This window comes from Crinia signifera, chromosome 6, assembly GCF_055691185.1.
Source record: "Crinia signifera chromosome 6, ASM5569118v1, whole genome shotgun sequence".
Lineage (NCBI taxonomy): Eukaryota > Metazoa > Chordata > Amphibia > Anura > Myobatrachidae > Crinia > Crinia signifera.
The window spans coordinates 137220988-137247984 of NC_139222.1; the positions used below are offsets into that span (position 1 = coordinate 137220988).

Here is a 26997-nt window from a genome sequence, read left to right on the forward strand (position 1 = left end):
CGCGCCGACCATACCCTAGCCTTCCGCCGACGTCACTGTAAAATGAGTGACGGGCGGCTAGGTGGCGGGCGGGTCAGTGCAGTGGAGCTCCGGCGAGCCGATCGCCGGAGCAGAGGTGACGGGGGGGACAAGTTTGTGGCGGGGGGGTGATCACTAGAGGTGCTGCGCCAGTGGTGCACACCTGGACACCACTGGTGCGCACCTATTGTCTATTAGTGGTATGCCCGGAGATTTTCCGGGACAGCCCGCTGCGGCAGCGCAGCTGAGCCCGGAAAATCTCCGGGCATACCACTCAAGGGGTTAATACTGATTGGCTATATATTATCTTATACTATGTTGAATTTCCTTATGAAGTATATTAAGATGATTTTTTTGGACACGGTTTCATCCTAGTCCCACCCCTTCCTGAAAGACCCACTTCCTCGTTTTTAGGTATAAATATGGACACAGTGCAGTCCAGAGACAGGACCTTGATAACGATTGGAAATCAAAATGCGTTGGGTGGCTATCTGGACCTGCACCTTTTTGGACTACTTTCTGTCACTGCTGGACATTTACCTGAGGTATTTTTGTGGTACACTCACCAACATTGGAGACTTATCCGGAAGGTCTTTATTTGTTGCATAGAGAATCTTTAGACATCCTCCACTTGCCTTGTTGACTTGTCTCTTCAGTGTATTTGAAGTTTGATACAATTTAAAAAATATTTTTGGTATTATTAAAAAGTTTTTTATTCAAATCTCTGCTATTAGTTGTCTGAAAATTCAAGAAAAAAGAAACCCAGATGTGTTTGAAAACTTCCCTGTGAATTGTGAGTTTCTGGTACACGTACTCTAAAGAAACCATTATATGTGTACATCTTTAATTTTCCAGTGAGTGAAAATGTACTTTTAAAAACTCTCTGAACACATGGTGAACTCTGGTGAAGGCTATCCACACCACTATAAAGATACCTCTATGAGTTTTAACACACACACTCAATTGTGAGTGTGGTACGTTTGATTCAAGTAATACTGTAACTTTCCTTTCAAACGAAAAGTGATAATCCTACACATTTAATTCTTCTCTTTGTTCCACATAAACATCATCTGTGAACTGGAGAAGAAGGAGAAATTAACACAGGCAGCGCTCTGGATATATCCTAAAAATTGTTTTGTAAGTGATCTTGCAGTAATAATTACAAAAAGGTAACTTGTTAGCAGGTTGTACCAAACAGCAGACTATCAATACATCAGAATGGAATGTTTAATATGGTAAGTTTTAGTTCATTCTTTTCCAGACTGATCTCCTCTGAGGGGACATTAAATTGTTTTTGAATCAGCAACATGTCCCATAGAGTCACATTAATTTCTATACATCATCCGGTAATTTCCAGCGGTGTAGCTAGGTGCCATGGTGCCCGGAGCAAGGGCATATTTTCTGCCCCCCCCCCCCCCCCCCCCATGGGGGCGTGGCTAACATGTGTTGGCATGTTACATTTAAAAAGAAAAAAAGAAAAAAATAAGACACTATATAAGACGCTGGTACGGAATCTGCTGCGCTATATAAGACACTATAACAGAATCTGCTGCGCTCTATAAGACACTGTAACGGAATCTGCTGCGCTATATAAGACGCTGTAATGGAATCTGCTGCGCTATATAAGACACTGTAACAGAATCTGCTGCGCTATATAAGACACTGTCACGGAATCTGCTGCGCTATATAAGACGCTGTCACGGAATCTGCTGCACTATATAAGACGCTGTAACGGAATCTGCTGCGCTATATAAGACGCTGTAACGGAATCTGCTGCGCTATATAAGACACTGTAACAGAATCTGCTGAGCTATATAAGGCACTAACGGAATCTGCTGCGCTATATAAGATGCTGTAATGGAATGCTGACAGCTGTAAATAAATAAATATATATATATATATATATATATATATATATATACAGATAAAGAATAAAGATATATACAGCACACAGCAGGGCCGGGGTGGCAGCAGAAGCCAGAAAGATTTACTCTCCCCACAAACCCCTCCCCTCCCCTCCCCCGGGCCCCACGAATGCCAAATCCAAGTTTATTATGTTTATTTTTAACAACATTAATTAGTTGTATATAAAAATGAAAAATCCACCTTCAATAAGGAATCAGGGCGGCACGGGCGGCAGCATCAAACCTTCTCCTCCTCCAGGCTACAGCCAGCGCTTGGGAAGGCTGAAGACGCTGCTGTAGCCAGGGAGGAGGGAGTGAGTCACTCTGCATAGCAGAGGCAGGTGACTCTGGGTGGGAGGAGTCTTTATTGCTGTTACGTTACGCTGCGCTGCCCGGAAGCCGGACCGGGCAGCAGCAGCAGCAGCAATTTTTAGTAAAGAGAGAGGATTCAGCCCGCCGCCCGGCCTCACCGTCCGTGACGCTTGGCGGCAGAGACCGGGCGAGCGGGGCAGGACGGAGGCAGGCGCCGGGTAGGGCAGCCGCCGGCGCACGCTGCCCTACCCGGCATACTTGAACTTCTGCAGCAGGTATCATTTGCGGAGGGGGGGCGGGCCGGCGGCGCCATTCGACCAATCGCCGCCCGGAGCATGAGCTCCGGTGGCTCCGCCCTCCCTACGCCTCTGGTAATTTCTACAAAAGTAGGTGAAACTTGATATTTTCACCTACTTTTTAACTCAAAGGGTAAATTTACTAAGATCTCCGATTAAGGCTGATCCCATGTACATCACATTAAGTCAGTGCCCGCCCTCTTTTTTGGCGATCTCCGGCAGTAATAAAAATCAGTTCTGACTTTTATTACCAAAAGGGAGAGAATCATTCAATGAGTTCTCTCCCCTTCACCCACAAGCGAGGGGATGTGTCCTCCCCTTCATCTTCATCCACAAGCGGGGGAATGCAGGAAGCGCATCGGGCCATGCGTTCAGCGGGGCAGTGTGTGGTGCTGACCTGTTTGCTAGGCTGCGAGAATATACGCAGCCTAGCGATCTGGTCTGAATCAGGCCCAATATTTTTTTAGTATTGATGATTAGATCATTTAACTCAAAATATGTGGCTTATTAAGCAGCATCTTCATTGCAGATATTAGATAAGTGGTTCACTTATTAACCCATGTGAAAATAAAAGATAATAGGAGTAATTTGGGAAAATGTAAAAATTGAATGCAAATAATGATTTGTGAGATGTAGTTTTGCAGGATAAGATTATTTCAATTGAAAAAACTGAAGGAGAAAGCATATTTAGGTGTCGTTCCCTGTTGGGTGGGAGTGCAGCACATGTCCCTCCATATAACATGATTCATCCTATACTTAAACCAATACCTTATGCTACATCCTATAGCTGTACATTTAGGGAATAGAACATTATATTCATGCTAATAAAAACAAACATTTAAAATACTTAGAGACAGTTCCAAAGTCCTCTCTATCTCATGGGGGGTTATTCTACTCCATTCTTTCTGACAAAATCCTTCTTAGATGGACAAAACCATGTGCACTGCGGGTGGGGCAGATGTAACTTGTGCAGAGAGAATTAGATTTGGGTGGAGTTTTTCTTCAAAGTGAGATCTATATTGAAGTGTAAAATCATGCAGTCAGTATTTTCCCTGCACAGAAACAAAATAACTCACCCAAATCTAATTCTCACTGCACATGTTACATCTGCCCCCCTGCAGTGCACATGGTTTTGTCCATCTAAGAAGGATTTTGTCAGAAAGAATGAACTAGAATAAACCCCATGGTTATTATACTGTATACTTGCCTACTCTCCCGAAACGGCCAGGAGGATCCTGAAAATTGGGTGGCCCTCCCAGACCCAGGAAAAGTTTGCAAGTCCCCTTCATCCCCCACCGGACTCTCCACATGTTCCCTTATGCCCCTTTCCCACTGCAGGCTTTACACGGTAAAATGCCGTTTTTTTAGCCTTTTTAAACGGCTAGAGCTGCAGTGGGAAAGCTCCAGGTTGCTTTACCCGGGTAACAAAAACCGGTATTTGTTAACCGGGTAAAAAGCAGTGTTTTACCCATGTAAGAGCCGGTTTTTTGGCAATGGGAAAGGGTTTTAAACGGTATTTAGAAATAATAATAAAGGTTAAGAACATGATTGGTGCATGTGATGTTTTTAATGACAGGCAAGGTTTAATAGAGAGTTTAAACGTGTTGCTTTGTGGTTTACACGGGTAAGTGTGAATGGGACATTTACTGCTTTTAAACGGTAATTTACCGTTTAAAAGCTGCAGTGGGAAAGGGTCTTTGTGGCTCGTACCCGGGTAAAGACCCATTTAAAAAAAACGGGTCTTTACCCGGGTAGGCAGTGGGAAAGCAGCATTACAGAGCAGGGACCAAGGGGGACCAGAAGATGCAATTTGCACCGAATCACGTAATTTTATCCCACTAATTAAACCCCGTAATTCCCACTATTCAATGTGGAGCAATGATAATGAGATCAAGTGACCATTTCCATTCTGACCTTTATAAGTAGTGGGCACTAGTCAGGCAAATGGAAACTGCCTGTGTTTGACTATTTCAGCAATAAAATGGCAAAATTAAAAAATTGCTTGCAATATAACATTGCACAATTACCTTAAATGAGTAAATGTCCATAAGAGAATTTTCATTTAATATTTTTTTTTGGTCTAAATAAAGGATTTTAGGTAATTGTTTCCTAGCACGGCGCCCACGATTTTCATCTTATGCCATCATTTTGATCGCATCGCATGCGACCCGATCGCATGCGATGCGATCAGACCCGATTTTTAATTGTACAGGCACCCTGATGGGTGATTACTATGTTAAATGCACCCCCATTGTTAACGCCACCCCCACTATGAACGCAATCCCGAAGCGTGGCGAGCGCAGCGAGCCCGCGAGGGGCGGCCGTACACGTCCTCTGACCTTATCATACCCCCACTATCCACGTCGGCGTGAAGTTGATCTTATATAGTGTGGCGAGCGCAGCGAGCCACCGAGTCCGAAGCGTGGCGAGTGCAGTGAGCCTTGCGAGGGCACGCGGATTACTTCATATGTATTCCGCGTCCCCTCGCGGCACTCGCCACGATTCGGGCTTGGTGGCTCGCTGCGCTCGCCATTGTAATGGCATGCGATGCGACGCAATATTAAAATTGTACAGTGCGGCTCTTAAGACCTGAAAATAGGGTCTCATCGCATCCCATCGCATACCTTAATTAGTGGTATGCAATGGCATACGATGGGCGCCGTGCTAGGAAACAAGTACCGGATTTTATTATCCAATCCCCACCACTCTGTGGCCCAGTGTTCTCTGAGATTCTCAATAGCCTGTACCAGTACTATACTGAATAGCCTACTGTATATAGACTGAAAGTATGAATATGTATAAATATGTGTATAAATATTACTGTTTCTGTTCTCATCCTGCCAGACATTATGATGTCCTATGACAAACAAAGTCAACAGCTCAATAATTTGATACAAATTTATCTGCGGTAAAATAACAATTTATTTAAATGTTTACAATATGTAACTTACTTTAGCTAATGAACATGTGGATATTTCTTCCCTGTGCCCCTCTCCCCCCCAGCCACAAGTTTTTGCCTATAATATGTTTCCAAAAAGAAAGTACTGTTCTATTCATACTGCTGTAGCTACAGTTCATCCTCTCTGTATGCATTGGGGCATACAGAGAAGATCGCAGACAGTGCCTGCATATGTGCCAGCATCATAGTATATCCGGTCAGGAAAGATGGCACTAATAAAGTTGAACATAGGCAAATAAGGTGTAAGTTTCAGATGCATATGCATATGTCACACTTATATTGCAGAGCTACGTAGCATTTAATCTGAAGCACATGGTACTTAACATGTACCATATCCCTTCACACTTAGAGCCACCATCATTCTTTGAAATCCTAGAGTAAGACCACCTGAGATGTGTGAATATTATGTTTCTGAAAACATTGCGCTTTCATGTCCATTGTTTATACTATCTAACATATGGACTTTATGGACTTTAATATTCCATGATTACAAATGCTACTCTCTGAACTGCTAATACCAGTATATGAGGGTGAACTTGCCCTATCCTATGTGGTAATCCATGAGTTACACTATACTTCACCTTCTATCCCCCCTTCTTTCCGCAGCTCTCAATACTGCATCCTCATTCTGGCACACAAGGATTTGGTTTCTATCAGTACAGATCAATCAATATGCTGACAGGTCCTATTGAAGGAAAATTGAAACCAATTGTTAGGAAAAAAACCATATATATATGTATATAGCAGAGGTTAAAAGCTTAAAGGATCAGTCTCAACGGAGAGGAAAAGTGAACTCATGACAGTAACATGTTTAAAGCATTAAAGTGTCGTTCCCCCATCTCTCATGGCCTCGTTACTGAGCATAACTTCATTATGTACTGTGAAATATTTCTTTTCCTATATCTTGGTGTTTGAATTTCAAGCCGGGTCACACACTGTATAGTATTTATTCCACGAATTAACATTTTAGTCCTGAGCTAAAGCGATATACATTATGGGCAAAATTATTTGCACGACTGACCATTACACCAACAGGGACTGCAATGACATTGTATTAAAATACATATACCTTAACATAGAGTTGGTCCCACTTTTGCAGCTGCAGGCTTTCCTCAAGAGTTTGGAGTGTTTCTATGGGAATTTGTGCCTATTTATTCTCTAGAGCATTGATGAGGTCAGGCACTGATGTTGGATGAAAAGGCCTGGCTCTGGGTTGAGATAAAAGACTCTACACCAAACTTTTAGAACCATGTCTTTATAGTATATGCTTTGAGCACTGGGGCATAGTCATGCTGGGATAGAAAAGGGCCTTCCCCGAACTATCGCCACAAAGTTTGAAGCATAGAATAGAAATGTTGATATGCTGAAGCATTAAGATTGCCCTTCACAGCCCCATACCTTTATCCTTCCTCCACCAAAATAATGAAGACAGGCATGTAGCATCCACCAAACCCAGACTTGCCCAATCATCACTCCACAGAACATTTTTCTACTGCTACATAGTCCAGTGTCAGTGTGCTTTACGCCACTCCATCTGGCGCTTGGCATTGGACTTGCTGATATGAGGCTTGCATGCAGCTGCTCGAACATGGAAACACATTCCATTAAGCTCCCGCCACTCAGTTTCTGTGCTAAAATTAATGCCAGTGGAATTTTATAACTCTTCAGCTATGGAATCAGCAGAGCGCAGGTGACTTTTATGCACCATGTACCTCCGCTCTGTGAGTATACGTGGTCTTCCACTTCGTGGCTGACTTGCTATTGTTCCTAAAGACTTCCACTTTCTAATAATATCACTTACAGTTTACCATCTAATTGCAAAGGTGGCATCCTATCCCAGTACCAGGCTTGAAGTCACTGAGCTCTTCAGACCCATTGTCAAGCCTGAGGATTGGGGCTGACCCAGGGAAGCCTCAGGCATAGGGGTAGATGAATACACACGAGGAGCCTTAAAAGGGTTCATAGACATGCACAGCTGAAAGATAAGTATTTCCACACAGGCAGTAAATACTGTACAGTCACTAGAGTATAGAACTTGACACCTAGGGGTGGAGATGATGTTATAGATGTCACAGAGCCCTGAAGATAATAGTTTGGATGAATGCTCTGAGAAGTGGTGCTTGTACTGGTGGAAGTGCTGGTGGATATTTGGGATTGGAGAACATAAAAGAGTATTGATGTTACACAAACAATAGATGGTGAAGAATTGAAGAATCAATGGTGGACAAACAATCAATTATGAAAGACTGAAGAATCAATGTTGCCCGAACAATCGATGATAAGGAACTGAAGAATCGATGTTGGACGTACAACAGATGATGAGCCTTGGAAGAATCAATGAGAATTGAAGAAATACTGTAGCATAAGAAGAAGTCAGGTGTCACCTGTAGCTGGAAATAGGTTCAGGTCTCTTTAAGGAGTATAACTAGCATAGGAGATGGAATCCTGGAGAGTAGTCAAACACATCCAGCTACAGAGAAAACATTTGAATTTGCACCAGATTTCACTTTCAGAACACTGATAATTTGCACCAGATTTCCCAGCATATTTATCCCCGCAGGTGGAAGGGGATTGAATTATGCTGGAAGCAAACTGGAGAGGATTGGCTTGTTAAGCTCAGGTGACAATGGCCAAAATGGCCGCACCCAGGTCAGGCTGTGAAGGGAAAGTATGTTTGTTTGCAGCATCGTAGAGACTGGATGCAGATGGAAATGACAAACGGCACACAGACAGCGCTCATAGAATCCAGGCCTAGAATGCTGAGACATTCTGATAAGGCATGTGAAAAGTAAAAATTAGTATTTAGTTACCCGGATTGTGACACCAATTTTGTATCAGAAATGTTTGCAAATGGAAACGGCATGGCTAGGTGCTTGATTGTATACACCTGTGGCAACAGGTCTGATTGATACACCTGAATTCAATAATAAACAGGTCTGGGATAAAACTTTTTTTCTGTATAGCGTATATGCAGTTAAAGGGATCTTATTATCCTGTCTTGCCTTCCTGCTGAATTTTTATTGCACATGTCTAATCCATACTTCACACTAATATTCACAATAGCCCATAGAGTATGACACCTGGTCAGCATGCACAGGGTTTCAGTAATGTCCCAGACATATATCCAATAAACAGTTGACCACGAAAAGTTCAAAAAATGTTTTAGTTTAAAAATGCCGGCGGTGTGGGCAGCAGTGTCATAATGCAGTAGCGGCCAGTAGTTATCTGTGACTCCCCAGTGAAGTCTATGAGGAAGCACTTGTTGACTGAGAACCATGACATATGGTATTCTCAGCTAATCAGTGGTCAATGATTTCAATAAGTCTTTTGAGATTGGTGTCCAAGGCCTTACAGTTGGATTCTGAGGTTTTGCCTGACATAGAGATCCAAGGTAGACACAGAGGTTTGAGCTACGGCACGAATCACCTTATATCCTGGAAGTTCAGTATTTAAATGACAAATTTCATTGGTGATACTTCTCTGTGTGCTGTGGGGTGAATTTTTTTCTTGTGTAGAATAACCCTTCAATTTCTTGCACATGAGAAGTATTAATACATTGAGAAGCTACTATTATATTTCATTTTAATGCCTCAAAGTTTTGATGACATGAAGGGGAACTACCCAATAGGTAAGTGGTTTTAATGTTTCATCAGTTTCATCTAAATCAAATCAATATTATTGTGCCTATAAAACAGTATCATTTCTTCTAGGTACATCGTTTTTGAAAGAACTCGGCAGTGGGCCGTTTATTTTTGAACGCATCCTTATATTGCAGCTTTTTTTTTCCACACCTGCCTCAAACTTGCATCACATGAACCACCCTGCATGGTTACTGCAAGCAGTAATGGCCCCAATATTGAATACTTCTGTCCAGTCGTTGTCCCAGTAACACAGAAAATAAGTAGAACAGTAGGTAGCAGGTCACTGGGAGCATACTAACTGGAAAAATGGAGCTTCAAAACCCTTGACCTAAGTAAATGCTGCCACTGGAAGCTGGAAAGTATGAGCAATTGTATTCAGTAAAGCAGAAGGTAATTAAAGTACAGGTCAAAAACTTCAAAGACTGAACATGTCATTAGCAAAATCTGGTTTCATGAGCTAAAGAAGATGCACAGCCAGACACAGACTTAATCAAAGAGTAGGGAGAGCGTTAGCAGCAGGACCAGAATATCAGGATTAACTGTGGTAAAGAAACCAGTAACTAAAGACTAGTATAGCATTTGTAGGTGGACTACAGACCTAACCAGTTGCTGGTAAAATAGTATTCTGTATCTCTGGCAGGAATTATAAATGTACCATCCTGTACCTCCCCAGTCCTGATTTCCTGGGGGAATCAGGACTCTGAGAGACCCTGGAGACCCTGAAGAGGGCCGTGGTCTATGCTGAAGGGGGCGTGATCTTGTGGGGATGCCATGAGCCACATCCCTATTTCCCAGTACTACGGAGGCAAGACCAGCACTCTGTGAGCCGCTGGCATGCTTCCAGCCCTTCTGAATTTTACCCTGTTTACCCACATGCACACAGTACATATTCATTGCTGCTCTGCTGATGAGAATGGCAATGGACACACACACACACACCCTACCACCACCACCATAGGACACTGATGTCCATGGGGGGGTCAGCACAACAGTCACAAAAAATCGTAATAGCAGGGAGATACGTAAATCGCCATCCCCAAATGCAAGGATACAGGACCCGTTCTGCACATGCACAATTCTTGCACCATTGAACTTTTATGCAAACTGGCATGCCACTTGGTTTGAATATGACTATAAAGAATATGACGTCTCTTGAACAGGGAGCTACTAATGTACATGTACGCCTCTTGTTAGTGGTCATATGAATGCATCACATACATTGGGTCCTGAAAGTTTAATAAGCAATGACAGAATAATCTCCTTGACAATTATATTTTCTTCCTGGATTTGGTTCTGTATACTACTTATTACACTTTTTCTATATTAGGCTGTACAGATGGGGCCGGGCTCATCTTTGCAGGGGATGGCGATGGCGACGCCATCGCCATTCCCTGCTCCCACGCCATCTGTGTGTCGGAAGGGGACGCGCGCGCACGAGGTGCGCGCGCGTCCCCTTCCGACGGTGCTGCCGTCCCCTTCCGACGGTCGCCCGGTGCCCACACCGGGCGCCCGCACCCCCCCACAGCCTCCTCGGGTCCCCCCAGCCCCCCTCGAGCGGGAGGCGGACAGTATTGCGTCCGCCTCGCCGGCCGGCCGCCCGGATACTGAGACGCGCGTGCGTGGGGGACGCACGCGCGTCTCAGTCAGATGGCGCGCCGTGTTGCTGGCGGATCGCCAGCAGCATGCTGCTGGCGATTCGCCAGCAAGCATAAGGCCGGCGCCGTCTGTAGTTTACGATTATGGTTAGGGTTAAACATACATTACATCTACCCTTGGTTTTCACATTTACCCTTGACCAATATTTCTTATTCAGATACCAGTAGGTTTTCACATAAGTTTCTAACAGCAGCTACTATATGGTTTGAGTAGAATTTATTTAATTTAATTAAAGGGGCATATTTATAAATGATCTGTTCTTTCTCCTGAAAATTATGTTTTTTCTCATTTCCAATTATCACAATATAAGAAATGATAAATCACCTAAATGTACTAGAGATTCTGGCCCTTATTCTGGTTCACTCACAAAGGAAATTCCTTCTCAAATGGACAAAACCATATGCATTGCAGGTGGGGCAGATGTAACTTGTGCAGAGAGAATTATGTTTGGGTGGGGTTTTACGCCAAATCTATATTGCAGTGTAAGAATAAAGCAGTCAGTATTTTCCCTGCACAGAAACAAAATAACTCACCCAAATCTAAATCTCTCTGCACCTGTTACATCTGCCCCACCTGCAGTGCACATGGTTTTGTCCATTTGAGACGGAATTTGCCTTTGGGAGTGAACCAGAATAAGGGCCTTTATCCTTGTGATGCATAAGAAGAGGGTATGGGTCAAAGAGTCTACACAATTAAGTTGACAGTCAATAGGTGGACTACTATTGGTCGACAGGCAAATGATCGACACATTTAAAAGGTGGATGTAGGGAAGATTGACATGAAAAAAGGTTGACAAGAGTTTTCATTTTTTTTGGTGTCTATGTCAACATAGACGCCGTATAAGTGTACCGCATTTGCTCACATGGCTTGCTGCTCTCACCATGCTTCAGGCACTATTCTGTTCCTTCTCCGTGTCCACTGGTATGGCGAAGTATGAACAAGTCCTTTATTTTTAAAGAAAATCTAAAAAAACTCACGTCAAATTTTTCATGTCAACTTTTTGCTTGTGTTGATATTTCGACCACGTTAACCTAATTTATGTCCAACTTTTTAACATGATGACCTTTTGACTGTCGACCAATAGTGGTCGACCTTTTAATTGTGAACGTAAACACTGTGGACCTGATGACCGCATGCCGCAAAAAGGAAAGTCAGATCAAGGCTGGGATGTGATGATTTTAGTGGCTGGGAAAAGTCACTGAACTTTCATCCTAGATTAGTGCAATGTAAAGGCGTGCGAGGGTATGTGGTACACTAATTGGGAGCCTATGTTCTTAAATCTACAAATAGGACAAAATCATGTCGACCTTTTAATGTGTAAATAATTCCCATGCCAACCTTTTGCTTGTGTCAATCTTTTTTCATGTTGACCTTGTGTATGGTGAACATTTGGGGTCAACCTAGACACTGTTTACCTATTAACTGTTGATGATATGTACCATACTTGCCTACCTGACCCTCTTCATGAGGGAGAAAATGCTCTGTTCCTGGGATTCCCTGGTAATGTGTGATTGCCATCACCTGTGGTGAAACACCTTTCTTATCAATTACCCAGCTCCCCACAGGTGATGGCAATCATACATTACCAGGGAAGCCCAGGAACAGAGCATTTTCTCCCTCATGGAGAGGGTCAGGTAGGCAAGTATGTATGTACCCCTTACAAGGAGGTATTTCTCACCATGTTTATTGTCCTGTAAATAAAGCAGTGAAAGTGAAGAGACTAGAGTGATGCTGGAGATTACGTTCAATTAAGTCATTAATGTACATGAAATATTTAAGAGACATTCATTAGGGGGTGCAGAATCGACTGTAGTGCTTTTAACAGGTTCATTATTTCTCCCCCTGTCCTCTGGTGAAGAGTTATAGATGCTGGTGAGTATGTACTAGCTTCCATACTCTGTAGGAACACTTTTATTGGCAAGCTGCTCAATCCTAGGTAATGTCATTCAGGTGCCAACAGGGAGGGGTAAATCTGGTTAGGAAAAAACTCTGTACTCTGTAGGAAGTAAGGGTACATTTACTAAAACTTCTAAAAATTAAATCTGGGGATGTTGCGCATTTAAACCAACCAGATTCTACCTATCCTTTCTCCATTGCATCCTAGAAAACAGACAACATCTGATTGGTTGCTATTGGTAACATCCCCACTTTTCACTTTTAGAAGCGTAAGTAAATTTACCCCTAAGTGAGCATATACTTATTTACATCGTAGCTTCACTGATTTCGTCTTGTTTTTGGAACATATTATAACAATATAAAAAGGTACTTGTGTAGTTTCACGGCACCAGCAGCCCGTAGCAAGGGCGAGCGCAGCGAGCCCCGCAAGGGGACACAGACGCACAAGTACCTAAAAAAATTAGGCAAAAGAAATGTGCTGGTACTGTTTAACATAGGAACATAGTAAGTAAGGTTGCAAAAAGACATACTGTGTACGTCCATCAAGTTCAACCTGTTTTAACATAACCCATTAGAGGGTTTGGGTTTGATGCCATATCCCTAATAGGGATTATTTACTTTGTTTATACTTTAGGCTAACAAATTAGTGCTTAATTTGACATTATTTTGCCCCCTGTTCCCTCTACTAAACCGTAGTGTGGTGGTTATAATCCTGAATTTTGTTATCCAATAAATACTTGTCCAACCTTATTTTAAATGTATTTATTGTGTCTGCCAACTTCTCCTCCACTGACAAACAGTTCCACACTTTTACTGCACTGACTAAAAAAAAACCTTCCCGTTGGAAGGCCTGAAACCTTCTCTCCTCTAGTCTGAGTGGATGTCCAAGTGTCCTGGTCACAGACCTCAAGGTAAAGAGGGTGCCTGATAGTTCCTTATATTGCCTCCTGATATATTTATACATATTAAGCATGTCTCCTCTTAAACTTATTTTTTCAAGGGTAAACACCCCTGGGGAGTCCCACAACCACCATTACCGCCCCCCTACACCCACACTCGCACACACACACTCTCTACAGAAACTACAAAATCAGTATAACGTAACCAGAACTTTGTGGTCATCATATTGTAATCAGAACATTATTGTGATCACTATGCAGTACTAACAGCATCCTAGTGACCACCATACTAAACTAACAGTGTCCTAATGACCACCATAGTGTACTAACAGCATCCTAGTGACCACCATACACTAAATAAATAAATAAATAAATAAATATATTTCTTACTTTACCTCTCTTGTCCCTCTGTTTCCTGTTTCCATTATCTCACCCACAACAGTGATTACAGAGATAATTGCAGGTGGGTTGTGCTATTAATACCCCTTTTACACCAAAATCCAGGATCCGACCTGGCATTTGGAACACGGTGCCGACCCGCAGTGTCCAAGCGACAGGACTGCCGATTGCTGCACCGGAGCCCGAGACCGCCGCACTGGGTCAAGCCCAGCACCAAGGTAAACTGCTGAGCTTCCCCCAGCCTCCGTCAGCGAGGTGAATGGATGCCACACACAGGCATCCATTCACCTCCTCCCTGCCTCCACTGTTGTCTGCACAGTACAGCAGACAGCAGCGGATGCTGTGTGCGCCGTCCGCCCAACCTCCATACTAACCGCAGAAGGCTGTGGTCTGGAGGTTGGGCTTTCCCATTGCTGAAAACGGGAGCTGAGTCAGATGACCTGGTATACCCGTTTACACTGCCCCCCACCCAGTCCTCCCAGTGTTCCACCCTGGTCAAAACCAGGGTCGGATCGTGGGGAAATGGACCTGGCTTTTTTTTGAGCTACCCCTTTTACACAGATGCTGGCCCGGGTCCACCAGGCAAAAACCCGGTATTTTGCCTTGGTGTAAAAGGGGTATAAGTAAATACTAACATTTACTGGTTAGGATATAAAACAATCGTGTTGCATGGTGTATAAACAAATATACACGCAAATAAATGTATACACACAAACACACATACAAATACATAGTACATATTAGTGGAGGTGTCTAGATGTCTCTTGCCTATCAATGTTAGGTAAATTTTCTCTCAGTCCTCAAAAGGACTAGTAATCTTAAACTGGACACTGGATCCACAGGGCAGCCTGTCGAGCTGACTAGAAGTTGTGTATATGTGGTATGGGATGCCTGGTGTCCCCCTCCCTGCTAATTGTCACATGGAGGTTAAAGGGGCAACGTTCGGCTGTTTGGGAGGAAAAGTTAGAACTAAGGGCCAGATGTATTAAGCTTCAAAAAGTGATAAAATCCAGAGTGCTAAACAACCAATCAATTAGTTTCTACCTGTCTATTTTCAAACCCAGCCTGTAGCATGGCAGTTAGTAGATGATTGGGTTATTTTTTATTACTCTCCATTTTACCACCTTTTGAAGCTTGATATATCTGGCCCTCAGTGAGGGAATATGGGTTTGCCCTGGGGTGATTCATGTGGCTTTCCAGGTTTGTAGAAGATGGTACTGGGGAGGTGCTGTTTTTGTAATTTTATTGCCGGGAGGTGGTAACACCTAGCCACCAGCTAGGTGGCAAGTCTGTCAGTAGAACACACAGGAAAAGGCAGGAATCTATTTCATTAGCATAGTGTTGTTAACAGCACCAGCGCTCACCTTCTATATCTATACCAATATGCTGGTGTCCTGAAAACAACATTAACCTCTTACAGATTTACATTTAACATAAACTGTATACAGAACATATGTATATCTTATAGCAATAACCCTCTGTGCAGGAAATACATCAATCTAAGTACAAAGGACAACCTTGCATCCTCTGGGGAGCACTGATGATGAAGAAGCACCCAGAAGAGGAACTCACTCTAAAGTGATTCCAGAACAGGAAGCTGTTAAAAAGGGAAAGTATAAGAAAATTATTTTGGAAGAAAGAAAATAATGAGCTGACATTGAAGTATGGAGAACCAGGTCATATAGCAAATAAAGATTATATTGAAGTTAATATTTTATTAACGATATATAAGACGTTTGTCAATGTCAACTGTCTGATATATTATAATAAGGATAATACAGGTCATGTTCAACTCTGGTGCCCCTCTGAACTTCCTGTTAACTATCCCAGACAATCTCGCTAGAGATTATCAGTCTCCCATACATAATATGGCAGGGACAGTAAAGGTTACTTGTGAAAATATAAATGGGAGGATTTAGAGGAATTCCACCAAGTACTTTTAGCAGATAAGCAAACATGTCTGTCCCTAGCAGCTTCTAAATATTGTTTTGATAGCAGACATTCTCTTCTTTGTATGACTTAGAGGAAAAAATGCAACTGAGATATAAATATAACTCTGAATACTATCTCGGCAACATATGCTGAATGTGAGAGTCACAATGATATCGGAACAAAAGCTAAGATTTAAGAAGCTTAGACAGCATTCAGGACACACTTAAATTTAAGATTTTTTTTCCGAATTCTAGTCTAGTCTATATTTAAATCACTTAATTACAGGTTATTTATTATACAATTGTGTTTATATAGCTAAGGAGGTGAAGTTGAAAAAAAATGATTATTTTTTAGTGTTGTTGTTTAGTGTGATTTTTTCAGTTCCCACATCATGTGCTTTTTATTCCACTATATGATCTTCTACCAATACAGATGACTAGGGACAGTGATCACATGACCTTGTAAATTGACATGTGATGGATTACACTACAGCTTGTCATATTGCTTTCACTTTTGAATCAGGCCCTTCGTCTCCATGTATTTTAACCTGTTGTGTGACACAGATTGGTTTCAATAGTATATATGTTGCACTGTGTAACAAGCTTCAAATTGTGCTATTTATATGGAAGACACATACTATGTGTCTGATTCAGATTTGTAAGTAAAGCAAAAAAATCAGATGCATTTATATTTTTTTTTCTCTGCAGGGTACATACTGGCTACTTTTGCATGTAGACCACACATTAGACAGCTTTATTATCACACTGCAATTTAGATTTCAGTTTGAAAACATCCCACCTAAATGATGCAAAGTGCATCATCGGCTTCCCTGGACTGCCATCTTCAAGGATGGCTGCTGTATTGGAAGGTTGTGGGGGTGCTGTGGGTTCGAGGGTGATACCATCTCCATATAGAGTTGTCTACCTTTCTAGTGGGAAGAGGGATGGGGCAGGAGCCTCCTGACTAGAGGCATAACTCCTAAAGGCAATGGAGACTCCTGCTTCTGGACCCCAAGCCATAAAGAAGGCTATCCCAACCACGGTCCTCAAGGCACACCAACAGTGCAGGTTTTAGTGATATCCAGGCTTTAGCATAGGTGACTTAATCAGTACCTGAGTGATTCTGATTAAACCATCTGTGCTGAAGCCTGGATATCACTAAAACCTGCACTGTTGGTGTGCCTTGAGGACCGTGGTTGTGAAAGCCTGCCATAAAGGAATACCTGTTGGTTCACAGTGGGATCCAAGTGTGACCGCTGCTCAGAGCCGGCCCTAGACATAGGCAACCTAGGCAACTGCCTAGGGTGTTTGGAATGCCTAGGGGCACCATCAGCTTCTGCTGATTAAAATTATATGAAGCATGCCTATATTCTGTGTGTGAGTGATGCTGTATCTGCATATGAAATCATGGAAATCACTGTAACATAGCATTCTGTATGCAGGTACAGCCACAGTCGCACACAGAATATAGGCATGACACATATCATTTTAATCATCGGAAGCTCCTTGTGTGTCCTGATCACATAACAATGCAAATTTTCAGCAAAAAAGGCACCCAACGTTAGCAGAACTGGCCAGGAGCTGCATGGCCTATTTTATCAAGATGTATGAGGAAACATCTGTATCGAAGCAGAGGCAGAGGTCACAGTGTTAGCGGCTGTGTGAGTGCTGTCTGTGGGTAAGTTGGTTGTGCAATAGTGTTCGGAATATGTGTAAGGGGCATTATGTGTTTCATGTATAAATGCATTAATAATGTGTGACATATATGTAACAGGCATTATGTGTGTCATGTGTATAAGGGTATTAATAATGTGCAACATATGTGTAATGGGCATTATGTGTGTCATGTGTATAAGGGCATAAATAGTTTGCAACATATGTGTAAAGGGCATTATGTGTGTCATTATGTGTATGAAGGGCAATAATAAAGGTTGGCATAATGTGTAAGGGGCATTATGTTTATAAGGACATTAATAATGTGTGTCATGTGTAAGGAGCATTACTGTGTTGTATTATCAGGGGTGCAGAGAGAAAGGGAGTACCAACTACCCAGGCCAAAGTCTGATGGAAGGGCCCAGTGGGGACCCCGGGCCCCCTCCCCTTAAGTGACAGCAGCTGCAGCTCTTCTCCTCTGCCCAGCACACAGAGGTGAGGTGCTTAAAATACAATACTTTCTCAGGATTTTTTTCTAAGGGTATAATGTGAATAATGTGAGGAGTAATGTATATAAGGTACTACTGTGTGATGTAACATGAATAAAATACACCATTGCATGATATAATGTGAATAAAGTTGCACTACTGTGTGGCATAATTTAAATTGGGGGTACTATTGTGTGGCCATGCCCCTTCCCAGCAAGAATATTGTTTGTAAACAATGGCTGACGTAGTCCTTTACTTGGACTATACCACTTGCAAGCTCGAGGGGGAAGTGCGTCACCTGTTTGGGCTGCGCACTGAATGTGTGCACTGTTTCTATTTAACCCCTTCCTGACAGAGCCAGTTTTTGCGTTCCTGACAGAGCCCTTTTTTTCAAATCTGACATGTCTCACTTAAGTGGGGATAACTTTTTTTTGCTTTTACTTATCCCAGTGATTTTGAGATTGTTTTTTCGTGACACATTGTACTTCAAATTAGTGGTAAATTTGGGTCGATACAGTCTGTGTTTTTTTGTGAAAAATACCAAAATGTCGTAAAAAAATGGAAAATTTAGCAATTTGCAAAATGTTAAATTTTCTGCTTGTGAGACAAATAATAATACCACTCAAAATAGTTAATAACTAACATAGACCATATGTCTACTTTATGTTTCCATCATTATTTCAACTTCCTTTTAATTTTTTTGGACACTAGGAGGCTTACAATATGAATAGCAAATTCTCAAATTTTCAAGAAAATTTCAAACACTGATTTTTTTAGGGACCAGTTCAGTTCTGATGTGACTTTGAGGGACTTGTATGTGAGACACCCCCATAAATGATACCATTTCAAAAACTGCACCCCTCACAGTATTCAAAACAGCATTTTGGAAGTTTGTTAACCCTTTAGGTGTTTCACAGGAATTAAAACAAAGTGTAGGTGAAATTTCAAAATTTCATTTTTTTTGCAGATTTGCAATTTTAATACATTTTTCTAAGGAACACAGTACATTTTACTAGAGAAATGTGACTAAAAATTGATTCCCCCAATTCTTTTGTTTTCATAAATATCCTATATGTGGCCCTAGTGTGCACGTTGACCAAACCACAGGCTTCATAATAGAAGGAGCACCTACTTGATTTTGGAGCCTCCTTTTTATGAGATTATTTTTTAGGCACCATGTAGGTTTCTAGGCACCATAAGATGCTAAAATTTAGGAACCCCCCCACAAGTGACCCCATTTTGCAAACTACACCCCTCAGGGAATTCATCTAGGGGTATAGTGTACATTTCAAACCCCCAGGGGTTTCACCAATTGTGGTACAACTGGGCAGTGAAAATGAAAAATTAATTTTTTTACACAAAAATGCAGTTCTGGCTCAAAATTTTTCATTTTCAGAAGGTATGAAGGAGAAAAAGCACCCCAAAATCTGTGCCCCAATTTCTCCCGAGTACGGCAATGCCTCACATGTGACCAAAAAATACCATTTGGGTGCATGGCAGGACTCAGAAGGGAAGGAGTGATTTTTGGATTTTGCAGCTCAGATTCTGGTGGAATTTTGGTGGGTGCTATGTCGCATTAGCAAGACCCCCCAAGCACCAATACAGTGGAACCCCCCCACAAGTGACCCCATTTTGCAAACTACACCCCTCAGGGAATTCATCTAGGGGTATAGTGTACATTTCAAACCCCCAGGGGTTTCACCAATTTTGATACAAGTGGGCAGTGAAAATGAAAAATTACATTTTTTTACACAAAAATGCAGTTCTGGCTCAAAATTTTTCATTTTCAGAAGGTATGAAGGAGAAAAAGCACCGCAAAATCTGTGCCCCAATTTCTCCAGAGTACGGCAATGCCTCACATGTGACCAAAAAATACCAGTTGGGTGCATGGCAGGACTCAGAAGGGAAGGAGTGATTTTTGGATTTTGCAGCACAGATTTTGGTGGAATGAATGGTGGGTGCTATGTTGCACCAATACAGTGGAACCCCCCCACAAGTCACCCCATTTTGCAAAGTACACCCCTCAGGGAATTCATCTAGGGGTATAGTGTACATTTCAAACCCCCAGGGGTTTCACCAATTTTGATACAAGTGGGCAGTGAAAATGAAAAATTACATTTTTTTACACAAAAATGCAGTTCTGGCTCAAAATTTTTCATTTTCAGAAGGTATGAAGGAGACAAAGCACCCCAAAATCTGTGCCCCAATTTCTCCCGAGTACGGCAATGCCTCACATGTGACCAAAAAATACCATTTGGGTGCATGGCAGGACTCAGAAGGGAAGGAGTGATTTTTGGATTTTGCAGCTCAGATTCTGGTGGAATTTTGGTGGGTGCTATGTCGCATTAGCAAGACCCCCCAAGCACCAATACAGTGGAACCCCCCCACAAGTGACCCCATTTTGCAAACTACACCCCTCAGGGAATTCATCTAGGGGTATAGTGTACATTTCAAACCCCCAGGGGTTTCACCAATTTTGATACAAGTGGGCAGTGAAAATGAAAAATTACATTTTTTTACACAAAAATGCAGTTCTGGCTCAAAATTTTTCATTTTCAGAAGGTATGAAGGAGAAAAAGCACCCCAAAATCTGTGCCCCAATTTCTCCCGAGTACGGCAATGCCTCACATGTGACCAAAAAATACCAGTTGGGTGCATGGCAGGACTCAGAAGGGAAGGAGTGATTTTTGGATTTTGCAGCACAGATTTTGGTGGAATGAATGGTGGGTGCTATGTTGCACCAATACAGTGGAACCCCCCCACAAGTCACCCCATTTTGCAAAGTACACCCCTCAGGGAATTCATCTAGGGGTATAGTGTACATTTCAAACCCCCAGGGGTTTCACCAATTTTGATACAAGTGGGCAGTGAAAATGAAAAATTACATTTTTTTACACAAAAATGCAGTTCTGGCTCAAAATTTTTCATTTTCAGAAGGTATGAAGGAGAAAAAGCACCCCAAAATCTGTGCCCCAATTTCTCCCGAGTACGGCAATGCCTCACATGTGACCAAAAAATACCATTTGGGTGCATGGCAGGACTCAGAAGGGAAGGAGTGATTTTTGGATTTTGCAGCTCAGATTCTGGTGGAATTTTGGTGGGTGCTATGTCGCATTAGCAAGACCCCCCAAGCACCAATAAAGTGGAACCCCCCCACAAGTGACCCCATTTTGCAAACTATACCCCTCAGGGAATTCATCTAGGGGTATAGTGTACATTTCAAACCCCCAGGGGTTTCACCAATTTTGATACAAGTGGGCAGTGAACATGAAAAATTACATTTTTTACACAAAAATGCAGTTCTGGCTCAAAATTTTTCATTTTCAGAAGGTATGAAGGAGAAAAAGCACCCCAAAATCTGTGCCCCAATTTCTCCCGAGTACGGCAATGCCTCACATGTGACCAAAAAATACCAGTTGGGTGTATGGCAGGACTCAGAAGGGAAGGAGTGATTTTTGGATTTTGCAGCTCAGATTCTGGTGGAATTTTGGTGGGTGCTATGTCGCATTAGCAAGACCCCCCAAGCACCAAGACAGTGGAACCCCCCCACAAGTGACCCCATTTTGCAAACTACACCCCTCAGGGAATTCATCTAGGGGTATAGTGTACATTTCAAACCCCCAGGGGTTTCACCAATTTTGATACAAGTGGGCAGTGAACATGAAAAATTACATTTTTTTACACAAAAATGCAGTTCTGGCTCAAAATTTTTCATTTTCAGAAGGTATGAAGGAGAAAAAGCACCCCAAAATCTGTGCCCCAATTTCTCCCGAGTACGGCAATGCCTCACATGTGACCAAAAAATACCAGTTGGGTGCATGGCAGGACTCAGAAGGGAAGGAGTGATTTTTGGATTTTGCAGCTCAGATTCTGGTGGAATTTTGGTGGGTGCTATGTCGCATTAGCAAGACCCCCCAAGCACCAAGACAGTGGAACCCCCCCACAAGTGACCCCATTTTGCAAACTACACCCCTCAGGGAATTCATCTAGGGGTATAGTGTACATTTCAAACCCCCAGGGGTTTCACCAATTTTGATACAAGTGGGCAGTGAAAATGAAAAATTACATTTTTTTACACAAAAATGCAGTTCTGGCTCAAAATTTTTCATTTTCACAAGGAATGAAGGAGACAAAGCACCCCAAAATCTGTGCCCCAATTTCTCCCGAGTACGGCAATGCCTCATGTGTGACCAAAAAGTGGCAGGACTCAGAAGGGAAGGAGTGATATTTGGATTTTGCAGCACAAATTCTGGTGGAATGATGGTGGGTGCTATGTCGCATTAGCAAGACCCCCAAAGCACCAATACAGTGGAACCCCCCCACAAGTGACCCCATTTTGCAAACTACACCCCTCAGGGAATTCATCTAGGGGTATAGTGTACATTTCAAACCCCCAGGGGTTTCACCAATTTTGATACAACTGGGCAGTGAAAATGAAAAATTACATTTTTTTACACAAAAATGCAGTTCTGGCTCAAAATTTTTCATTTTCACAAGGAATGAAGGAGACAAAGCACCCCAAAATCTGTGCCCCAATTTCTCCCGAGTACGGCAATGCCTCATGTGTGACCAAAAAGTGGCAGGACTCAGAAGGGAAGGAGTGATATTTGGATTTTGCAGCACAAATTCTGGTGGAATGATGGTGGGTGCTATGTCGCATTAGCAAGACCCCCAAAGCACCAATACAGTGGAACCCCCCCACAAGTGACCCCATTTTGCAAACTACACCCCTCAGGGAATTCATCTAGGGGTATAGTGTACATTTCAAACCCCCAGGGGTTTCACCAATTTTGATACAAGTGGGCAGTGAAAATGAAAAATTACATTTTTTTACACAAAAATGCAGTTCTGGCTCAAAATTTTTCATTTTCACAAGGAATGAAGGAGAAAAAGCACCCCAAAATCTGTGCCCCAATTTCTCCCGAGTACGGCAATGCCTCACATGTGACCAAAAAATACCAGTTGGGTGCATGGCAGGACTCAGAAGGGAAGGAGTGATTTTTGGATTTTGCGGCTCAGATTCTGGTGGAATGAATGGTGGGTGCTATGTGGCATTAGCAAGACCCCCGAAGCACGGTGAAATTATGAACCTAATAATCCATAGATGTGTGGTATATTTTAAAACACTCCTTTATACATAGGCCGGGTTTGTCGGGGCAAGTGTCACACTGGAAAATAGTTTGCTTTCTTATTCCCTTTTTATTGCAAACTTTGCACCTTTTTTGTGTCCTGCCCTTTTTTCCAGTGGAGGGGATTTCATCAGGAAAATGCTGCCCTGGTACAATACGGGGGCCAGTAGTAGAAGTACTGGGGCCCTCTGCCTGCTGGTTCCCAAATATTAGGCCCTTTATGACTTCCTCTTGAAAGTGCATAAATGTCCCCCTCTGGCCGGTAGAACGGAATAGCACGTAAGCGTTATACAGTGCCATCTGGATGATATACACGGCCACCTTCTTGTACCAGATTTTTGTTTTCCGCAGGGCACTGTACGGCTTCAGTACCTGATCTGAAAGATCCACTCCGCCCATGTACCTATTGTAATCCAGGATACAATTAGGTTTGGAGGTGTGGGTACTGGTACCTCGTACAGGGACGGAGGTGGTACTGTCTCCGTGAATTGTTGTCAGTATAAGGACATCCCTCTTGTCCTTATATTTGACCAACAACATATTTTCGGTGCATATTCCCCTGCTTTCACCCCTTCTCATTACTTGGGCAATGTGCGTTTTTGGGAGGCCTCTTTGGTTCTTGCGCACAGTACCGCAAGCTGCTGTACCTCTTGAACCAAGGGCCTTAAACAGGGGGATGCTGGTGTAAAAGTTATCCACATAGAGGTGATAACCTTTATCCAGGAAGGGGTGCACTAAATCCCAGACAATTTTTCCACTAACACCTACGAGGGAGGGGGGGCATTCTGGCGGTTCAATTCTTGAATCCTTCCCTTCATATACCCTAAACCTGTTAGTGTACCCTGAGGTGCTTTCACACAACTTATACATTTTTATGCCATACCTTGCCCTCTTACTGGGAAGGTACTGGCGGAATTTAACCCTTCCTTTAAAATGTATAAGGGACTCGTCTATGCAACTGAATTTATCTGGGATGTACATGTCTTCAAATTTGGCACTGAAATGATCAATGACCGGCCTGACTTTGAATAGCCGGTCAAAGGTGGGATCATCTCTGGGTGGGCACTGTGCATTATCGTTGTAATGCAAAAATTTAAGGATCGTCTCAAATCGAGCCCGGGGCATGGCCATACGGTAAAATGGGGTGCTGTACAGAACATCTGTACTCCAATATTGCCTAATTTCTGGCTTTTTTACTATGCCCATATGAAACACCAGACCCCAAAACGTCATCATCTCTACTGCATCTACAGGGGTCCACCTAGCAAATGATGATGTGGGGTTTTGAGCAATAAACTGCTGGGTATATAAATTAGTTTGGTCCACCATTAAATTTATAAAATCATCAGAGAAAAATAATTTGAAAAAGTCAATTTCTCTGAGACCTGTGGAATCAAATTGGATTCCTGGCATGGCCAAAAACTCAGGAACCTGGGGCTCAAAATTGTCTGGTGGTGGGGTCCATACGAGATCAATTATTGGGGGGGGGGTCTCAGCTGCTCTACGGGGGCGTCTTTGAGGGGGTCCCTCATCACCAGAGGAGGAAGAGGAGCTTAAGGCGAATCCTTCAAATTCCCCGCTTGCATCACTGGCTGTGTCAGAGTCAGAAGCAAGCAGGGCATATGCCTCCTCCGCTGAATACATTCTTCTGGATGACTGGGATGACATTTGGGATGACATTTGGGATGCCATTTTTATTTTTGTGTTACTGGTAGTGAAATGTTTCAACACGTGTATAGTGTAGGGGGGGGTACAAACTTTATTTCAACCCGGGGGGTATGTAGTGTGTAGTGTGTATGTAGTGTGCAGAAAAAAAAAATACTTTATACAAAAAAAAAATGGAGGGGTTAAAAAAAAAAAAAAAATTGAAGGGGTTAAAAAAAAAAATTGAAGGGGTTAAAAAAAAAAAAAAAAGGTCCTGCGCCAAAAATTGAGCACAGATGTTGGTCAGTAACGTCCGTCACTGAACAGCGCTGAAAGGCAACAGGAATTTGATCAAAAAAAAAAAAAAAATAGATCAACCCTGTGCCGAAAAAGATGATCAGTGATGTACGTCACTGATCCGCGCACAGCGGCCACAGGACACCCACAAAATCACAGTGTGTGTAAAAAAAAAAATTAAAAAAAGACCCCACAGCACACACAAAAAAAAAAAAAGGTGATCAGTGATGCGACACTGATTACCAGTGAGGGGCAGCAGGTGCAACTGACAGTGCAACTGGCAGGTATATATAAAAAAAAAAAACCTCTGCACCCCTAAAAAGTTGCTGATCACCTCAGATATAGTGATCAGCACAAAAGGCGGGGGCAGCAGACACAAAATTTAGCACTCTCTATCACTCTCTGTCGCTATCTCTCTCTATCTCTCTATCTCTCACTATCTAACACTCTATGACACTGCAGCAGCAGCAGTGACAGGTATATATATATATATAAAAATACCCTGCGCCCCCAAAAAGTTGCTGATCAGTTAATTTATACTGATCAGCACAAAAGGGGGGGCAGCAGTCAGTTATATAAAAAATATATAGCACAATCTGTCACTATCTCTATCTCTCTCTCTCTATCTCTCTCTATCTCTCTCTATCTATCTATAACTATCACACTGCAGCAGCACAAAATATAGCACTCTCTGTCACTAGGCCTCTCTATCTCTCTCTCTCTATCTCTCTCTATCTCTCTCTATCTCTCTCTATCTCTCTCTATCTCTCTCTATCTCTCTCTCTATAACTATATCACACTGCAGCAGCACAAAATACAGCACTCTCTGACACTATCTGACACTATCTCTCTCTATCTCTCTCTATCTAACTAACGCTATTACACTGCAGCAGCACAAGTTCACAGGAAGTCACAAGTAACAGGATCCAGGAAGCATCCAGCACACTACAAGCACAGATGAAGCAGCCAAGATATTTGCAAGGATCAGGTAAGTATTTTGCAAGGTTCTGGTCAGTATATCGCGGCAGATTGGCACGGTGACCGCACTGCACGCAATTCCAGACCGGAATGGCGTCTGCAGTGCAGTCACCGTTAGTTTAAACCCCCCTCCATGGCTGTGATTGGTCCGTCGGTCCGACGGACCAATCACGGCCTTTGGGGGCGGGCGGGGTGAGGTGGGGTGACACCAGTGTCACCCTTACACCCCGCGGTGATTGGTGCTGTACTTTACAGCACCAATCACCTCCGATCGCGTGTCACCGGCGAACGTTATTCGCCGGTGACACAGAAAACGCTGTAATTGGCTGTTCACACTGAACAGCCAATCACAGCGATCGCCGACGGGGGGGCGGCATCGCAGCCCCCCCTGGGCATGCACGGACATGTCTGCTGTCAGGGACAGCAGACATGTTGAAACTGTCACCACGTCTATAGACGCGGTGACAGTTAAATGCCATGACGTACATTTACGCCATGTGTCGGGAAGTACTTCCCGACCATGACGTAAATGTACGTCAATTGTCGGGAAGGGGTTAAAATATTGCGGGTAGAAGCACCAAAATGATGACTGCTATGATGAGGGTTGATGGTGCTGGGAAAGGGGAGCAGGGTCGGAGGCAGAACTAGTGGCGGTGCTAAGGGGCACCATCCAAAATCTTGCCTAGGGCATCATTTAGGCTAGGGCCGGCTCTGCTGCTGCTCTTCCAATGGAGCTTTGTGGTGGACCCTCTACTGCTGCACAGTTAATCAGCTCTGTCTCAGGATCCCTGCTAACATCTGCAATAGGGAATGGGTGGCTTCTGTCTGGTACCAGCGGAGAGGGGCACCAGATTTCAACTTGCCTCCAGGCAACTGGGGTGAACTTGTGCCTCTGCT

General features: G+C 43.0%; 1 long non-coding RNA gene across 1 annotated transcript in view; it reads left to right on the forward strand.

The window, feature by feature from the left end:
* LOC146007092 (uncharacterized) overlaps positions 1-6264 on the forward strand; it is a 19325-nt gene extending 13061 nt beyond the window's left edge. The window contains exons 2-4 of the long non-coding RNA XR_014444234.1: positions 1105-1155; positions 5375-5438; positions 6096-6264. This is a non-coding gene — a long non-coding RNA (uncharacterized LOC146007092). The remainder of the gene's footprint in view (positions 1-1104; positions 1156-5374; positions 5439-6095) is intronic.
* The last annotated feature ends 20733 nt before the right edge of the window (positions 6265-26997 follow it).